The sequence below is a fragment of the Microtus ochrogaster genome, chromosome 15 (assembly GCF_000317375.1).
Source record: "Microtus ochrogaster isolate Prairie Vole_2 chromosome 15, MicOch1.0, whole genome shotgun sequence".
Lineage (NCBI taxonomy): Eukaryota > Metazoa > Chordata > Mammalia > Rodentia > Cricetidae > Microtus > Microtus ochrogaster.
Window position 1 is genome coordinate 4,137,140 of NC_022017.1, and position 7,148 is coordinate 4,144,287.

A 7,148-nucleotide genomic window follows, 5' to 3' on the forward strand; every position below is an offset into this window, starting at 1 on the left:
AATCAAAGCAGTTTTGCACCATGGGGAAGAGGCAGCCGAGGGCCGCAGCAGCTGCTCCCAACTGTGAGCTAAGTAAGTGGGCAGCTAGCGGCAGGGACGCTCCGGCCGAGCACACCTCGAAGCTGACACCAACAGCCCCGATCCTTTTCTTTTCTAGATGCAACGGAGGGTTCCAGAGAAGGTTGTGGGCCCGAGGGTGCTTGTCCAGAACTAACGTGTGCCTCTTCTCTTCTTTCAGGAGACCACTCTGTAAGGGAAGCTGCAGCCCTTACCCGGGTGCGGAAGTTTGGCTTTTTCTTTTTGTACACAGTTTGCTTTTGTTATCATATCTTTTAATTTCCGTTTCTGTGGGTCTATGCTTTCTTTCTGTCTCCATTCTTACATTTCTCCCTGCAGTTTCTGCATGAAGAACACAGCGCTGTCCTCTCTACCGCTATAGCCAGAAGGGAAAATCGGAAACAAATCAAAACAAAACAAAAACCAAACAAACAAGAACCAAGCGGTTTGGGTGGCTCTTCGAGGCAAGCTGGAGGACTTGTCAGGCCATTTAGTCTCCCCTCTTCGTCTCTACAGAAAGAGGCTCTGAGGTGGGAGGCCGGGGATGGAGCGGGACTGCTTTGGGGATGTCAGGATACTGTGTGGGGGAGAAGACAAAGCTTGGTGAGATGGAGGACAACTCACTGAGAGACTTGGGAGGAGGAGGAGGGCTGGTGCGGCCGAACTGGCTCCGCTGGTCGAAGTTTCGCGGTTCCTCCCAGATGTGGGGTGTTCTTGGCGCGTCAGTGGACACTGCGCTGTGGCCCAAGAAGCCAGACGAAGAGAGGCTGCCATGGTGCCTTATTGTCGGTTGTAGATGTATCTCGTAGTCATCATCTCTTCGGAGGAAACAGGCTTGTGGTTGCTTAAAAAGAGATGGTGGAAACTATGACAAAAATGTACGTAGCGTTCCCGGGCTGGGAGTTGCCAACCTGCCGAACCCGCTGTGTTGGAGCGGGCCACGCCTCCGACTCGGACCCGCCCCAACTAGGCCCCGCCCCCAGGTCCAGCATGGGCGGGCGGAGCCTTCGCGCCCGGTCCGCCCGCCCCGCTGTGCCTGGGCTGCAGGAGTCCAGCCAATCAGGAAGTGGGACTCCCGTCCTGTCGGCCAATCGCGGGAGGGCAGGAGATTGACCAGCTAGTTGCTGGCTTCTGGGATATGGAGTCGCCGGCGCGGCGTGTCAGGTGGTGGCCGAGCCGGTAAGCCGAGGTGCTGGAGGGGTCAGGGGTTACGGCGTTCCGCTTTGTGAGGGTGGGCGGGCGAGGGCACGGCCGGCGGACAGTCCGTATCCCGAGGAGACGCGGGAGCCCCGGGGTCGGTACAGGCGCTGCTGGTCACGGGCCTCGGCCTTTCCCCGCGACCTGGGGCAACCAGCCCACCGCCCCTCTCCGGGCTGGCTCGACGGGAGGCGTCCCGGGTCAGGGGTGCGCAGACCCGGCGCGACGCGGAGGGGGAGATCCGTGACGCAGTTTCCTCCCGGATCCCGGGGATCCGACTGCCCGCGGCCTCCCGCAGCGCAGCACCCTGTCAGCCCAGCGGCTGCCGGTGCTGCGCTGTTGGCACGAAGGCCTCAGGCCTCGGGGTTGAGGGCTGCCAGGGTCCCTGCGCTTTCCAGGCCTCATTCGGGACACGTCGCGCGCGATGGATGCGCCCCTTCTCAGCGGTTTCCTAGGCCCCAGTACTTTGAAAGCTCGCTTGTTTGATATTGCTCCTTTAGATTCTTTGTCCATGTCTGTTCTCTGGTCCAGGACTTCATTGATGTGTCAGACTATTTGGAAGGGCATCCTCAGGACACAGGTTGAGTTTCCGCTGTGTAATACGGAGATCCTCCGTTGTTCTTTGCTTTTCAACGATGGCATTCAAGGCTTCGAAAGCAAACATATTGAGGGAGAGCTGGCCAGGCCGGTGGGCTTCTAGGAGCTTCCGTGTGGCCTCTGGGGAAACCACGGGAAGCTGCCCACCTTGTCCACCGTGGCATCTCCATCACTTCTTGGCTTAGGCTTTCTTCTGTCCCACCACTTTCCGTGGGGTGACGGCAGGACCTTACAGGTTGTCGGCGTTACATTGGTTAATACATGTAAAGCAAGGTGCTTAGGCCAGTCCCCTGCCACCAGGTGTTTTTATTACTGCCTGCTCGTGCCTGCTGTTACCTGGCTTTGACTTTCTCAGGAGTCTCTGCTCAGAATCCCTTGGGCTGTTGCCAGAGGTTCCCCAGGCCAGTGCTTCCTAGCCATGTTATTAGTCTGAAAGTGCAGTTAATTACGGGTGAACACAGGCGCTGTGCTAACAGTTTCTTCTTAATCCTTGTCTTTTCTTTCTGAGACTGGAGCTTACTATATATCTCTAACTGGTCTAGAACTTGATCAAGTTGGCCTCCAACTTGCAGCGATCCTTCTGCCTCTGTGCTGAGATCAGTCACAAGCATTTACCACTCACGCTTGGCTTCTGCTTAGTTTATGAAATGAACGTGGAAAATAACGTTTTAGGCCATTTTTGCAGTAGCTGTGTTAGTAAATGTAGCCTATGAGATTTCACTGGTGTCTTTTTATTAGATATGTATTATCAGTCTTGCTTGAATTGAGTTTATTTTGGACACACACCTAAAAGGCTATGACTGCTGCACACGTGGTTTTGCTTGTTTCCGGAAGGCCTGTGGGACTCAGAAGGGGAATTCCTGAACACTCTGGCAGCACCTCTTGTTGAGGAACAGGGAAGCTGCATGTGACTCTTGAGATTCTACTCTGAGGAAAGCGGTGGTTCCTCGGGTTACAGCAGAGCTGGCAGGAGGCTTTGGTTCAGCTGTGACTCAGAGAAAATTGTATCCACAAAGTAGGATCTTTTTTTCTGTTTGACTTTGCAGCCAAGAGCCTGGTTAGGTGCTGTTTTGTCTGATACCTTCATTTTCTGCTATGCAAGTACATATTTGTATGAGCCTTAAAATCCCTCTTAATTCCCTTTAGTTGGGAGACCTCAGAAGTTCAGAGGAAGCTGCTGTTCCTTACTCAGCAACACTGCTAGGAACCAATTGCTAAATGAGAAACTCTGTTTAAAGAAAAGTACTGCTTACAAAGCATGCTCCATGGGCTGGAGAGATGGCTCAGAGGTTAAGAGCCCTGGCTGCTCTTCCAGAGGACCCGCGTTCAATTCCCAGCACCCACATGGGGGCTCACAAAGCTTGCTCCCTGTGCAGCAGTGGCAGGTGGCATATGCTCACTTGCTCATCTGTATTAAAACAGTTTAATGCTTCTTTAGGTCGAAAAGTGCTCACATTCACACATAATGAGAGGAGAAGGCAACAAGTTAATTATTAAAACTTCATCAGGTTCCAAAGAGCAGAAGGAAGCATCCCAGGATGAAGAATCTTTTACTATGTTTGTTTGACTTGACACATAACTTTTCTTTTAAGAAAAGAAGGTAAATGTTGACGGTGATACCTGTTAGGGTAAATGGGTTGGCTGTGGTCTAATGAAAAACATTCTTCAGGTTTTCTGGAGAAAAATTGTATAAGTAAGTCACAAAAAGTCTTGGGCAAACAGTTTTTGGGTGACGAAAGGTAGATTTCTTTTGTTAAATTTCTTCTTTTCTTCACGAAGCAAGGGCCTTTTATGGTCACAGGATGAGGTGTCAGGCCAGGTGGCCAGATTGCCCCCCCCCTTCAGGAAACCCTGCTGTAAAGCTGAGGTTAGAAGGAAGTTTGGAGGAAGCTTACCCTGGCCTAGCTGGAGGAACAAAGGACAAGGCAGAGCAGGGCACAGTAAACCGTTTGTGCTCCAGTAGGCAATCAGGATGGTGAGCCCTGCCAGCAGAGGAAAAAATTAGTTTTTATGAGTGTGCACCCGGCCTGCCCTCCACCCACGAGTGTGTACCCTGCCTGCCCTCCTACCCACGAGTGTGCACCCGGCCTGCCTTCCTACCCACGAGTGTGCACCCGGCCTTCCCTTCTACTATCCTTTTTTTTTTCTTAAAGGATTTATTTTATTTTTAATTATCTGTGTGTGGGGGGTGTATGAGTGTGTTTGCTCATGCCCCCATGTTTACGTGCCCATGCCTGCACGTGCTCGTGTGTGCAGATGCCCACCAAGGCAAGAGGTGTCAGGTCTCCAGTAACTGGAGTTACAGACAGTTAAGCCAAATGATGTAGGTGCTAGGAATGGAACTCTGGTCTTCTGGAAGAGCAGAGAGTGCTCTTAACCCCCCAAGCCATCTCTCCAGCCTCAGGCCATATTTCTAAAGTCATGGTTGATAAATGATACTTTTGCCTAATAGATCAGTACTTGACAGCTGGCCCACATTTTTTCCCCTGTTCTTATCTTCTTTGACACCCAAGCAGGCAGTTTCCTTATCAGCTGTGGTCCTCTCCCCAGATCTTACTTTCCTCCCTTCTCTTCTCCTCCCTCCTCTCCTTCCCTCCCTTCTCTGACTCTGTGTGTGTGTGTGTGTGTGTGTGTGTGTGTGTGTGTGTGTGTGTGTGTGTGTGTTTCCAGATAGGATCTGGCTGTCTAAGCCTAGTCTGGCTTGAAACTTCTCCCAGACTGGCCTGGAACTCTTAGCCTCCTGCTTTTGCGTTCTGAAAGCTGGAGTTAGAAGCACACGTCAGTCGTCATGCTAGGTTTTCCTTTTCTTGCTTTCCAAAGTTTGTCTGTTTGAGACAGAGTCTATGTAGTCCTGGCTCTCCTGGCACTCCCTACATAGGCTCCACTGGTCTGGAGCTCACAGAGCTGCCTCTGCCCCACTTGAGTGCTCAGTGCTGGGATTGAAGGCTGTGTGAGGCTCCCTAAACCTTCCCACCCCCTTTAGGTTTTCCTGTCAATTTAAAGAGAGAACTGAAGAGTCAGACTCGGGTAAGAGGCAGCATGCTGGGTGTTTGTTGAGTTGGAATTATAGTTCTTGGGTAAGATAGGTAGGGGAAGAGATGATTACCGTGGCATTCGAAGTTAGTAAAGTGACTGTCTCAGCCAGTGTCTCAGTGACCGTTGTGTCACAGAGAGCCAGCTCTGGTCCAGTATAGTAGCTTTGTGTAATGGGAGCACTATTTGTACTCTATGAGCTAGGTGTGTGGTGTGGAATTAAAGGCATTATATAGAACCCCGGTAGGTAGGGTGGATTATAGTTTTAAGGTCATTTTTTGTTATTGTTTGTTTTTGTTTTTTCAAGACAGGGTTTCTTTGTGTAGCCCTGGCTGCCCTAGAACTCGCTCTCTGTGTGCCACCACTGCCTAGCAAGATTTGGAGTCTTGCTGGGTGCTGGTGGCGCACGCCTTTGGGAGGCAGAGGCTGGAGGATCTCTGAGTTCAAGGCCAGCCTGGTTTACAAGAGCTAGATTAGATCCAGGACAGGCCCTATAGCTACAGTGAAACCTAGTCTTGAAAAAAAATTGGAGTCTTTCTGTTTTCTTGTGTTGGTCCTACCCTCCTTTCTAAGCAGCTTCAAGTTGGCCTTGAACTTGTGACTCACCTGCCTCAGCCTCCAAACTCTGTGGTGGCTGGTTCATATTCTCTTCTGAGTACTTGAGAGCCAGAGAGTGCTGCCAGGCTGTTGGATCTCCAAAGCCCTCAAAGGAGAACTGGAACTGACTCTGACCCTGCACTTGTCCCCTGACCTCCACAGGTGCACACGCGTTCACTACCATCACACACACACACACACACACACGAAGGTCTTTACACTCCGAGTGTGTCTGTCCCCTGACCTCCACAGGTGCACACGCGTTCACTACCATCACACACACACACACACACACACACACACACACACGAAGGTCTTTACACTCCGAGTGTGTCTGTGGAGCTGACTGGTGTCTTGGGAAAGGATCCAGGAGCGGCGTGGCTGTGCCCTTTACCCGAGGCACTCCTTATGGCATCTGGTTCTTCCTTACAGGTTGCTTGTATGTACATTCTAGTTCCTGATCTTTGATTTTATTGAAATAGAAGGCAGGAAGGAAAAAAGAGTTTTGGGAAGTGGGGAGATTTAGACTGTATAGAAACACCCCCCAGTATGGGGGCAGTGGGTGATAAAAACTTTCTTCTCTATACCTTAAAATTAATGAAATGACGATGAATGCCTTTACCTCCTATTAGGCAAATATAAGAAGCCATTGTTTTAAATGCAAGCCCTTTTTCAATATAAGAAAAAAATTGCTTGTTACAGTTGCCCATGTATTTAGTATTTTATACTTTATTTTGTTTCTTTTTTAATGATTTATTTTAAGTGAATTGGTGTTTTTCCTGCATGTATGGCTGTTTAAGGGTGTTGGGTCCCCTGGACTTGGAATTACAGACAGTTGTAAGCTACTGTGTGGGTGCTGGGAATTGAACTCAGGTCCTCTGGAAGAGCAGTGAGTGCTGCGCTCTCTCTTCAGCCCTGTTATTTTGTTTCCTTAAGCTAGGATGTTACTATGTGGCCCGTGGCTGGGCTGGAATTTGCTAGGTAGACCAGGCTGGCTTTAAACCTCCTCTCTCTGCCCCTGCTTCCTGAATTCTGAATTCTGGGATTATAGGCTTTCACCACTACACCTGATAGTGCGTGTTTTTTTCTTTTCTTTTTTCTCCTTCCTTCCTTCCTTCCTTCCTTCCTTCCTTCCTTCCTTCCTTCCTGTCTTTCTTCCTTCTTTTTTTTTTTTTCTTTTCAAGATAGGTTTTCTCTGTGCAACTTTGGAGTCTGTCTGTCCTGAAACTCACTCTGTAGACCAGGCTGACCTTGAACTCACAGGGATCCACCTGCCTCTGCCTCCCTAGTGCAGAGAGTAAAGGCATGTATCACCATGTGATTTTTAAGGTAATCAATCCTCTTATTAAAGCGGCAGAAGAATTGCAGGAGAATACAGGGAGTGAGTGTTCACACCTGAGAAGATAGGCTAGTGCTAAACAGTGGATGCTGGGGGTACTCTGTGGATGGCCGCTTACCCCAGAGTTAGAGTTAGGAAATGGCTCTCTTGAAAGAGGACTTCTCTTCCTTGTATTTGAGGGGAAAATCATCATTTCACAATTTGAGTCATTATATGGACACTAAGACAGAGGAGGAGTAAGTTAAGCTTTAGGCTTTCAGTGCCTGCCACTCTAGACAGCACAGAGCTGATTATCCGCTTTCAACTTCTTCTTCTTTTTTTTTTTTTT

The 7,148-nt window shown here is 49.8% G+C and overlaps 1 protein-coding gene across 3 annotated transcripts in view; it reads left to right on the forward strand.

Moving 5' to 3' along the window:
- The first annotated feature begins 1,164 nt into the window (after window positions 1-1,164).
- Window positions 1,165-7,148, forward strand: part of Slc11a2 (solute carrier family 11 member 2) — a 44,740-nt gene continuing 38,756 nt past the window's right edge. For 2 of the 3 annotated variants that reach the window (XR_003377476.1, XM_013348712.2), the window contains exon 1: window positions 1,165-1,236. The gene's annotated coding sequence lies outside the window, so the exon portion shown is untranslated. Of the gene's footprint in view, window positions 1,237-1,327; window positions 1,462-7,148 lie in introns of those variants that run through there. The other variant, XM_026782399.1, reaches the window with a different exon arrangement.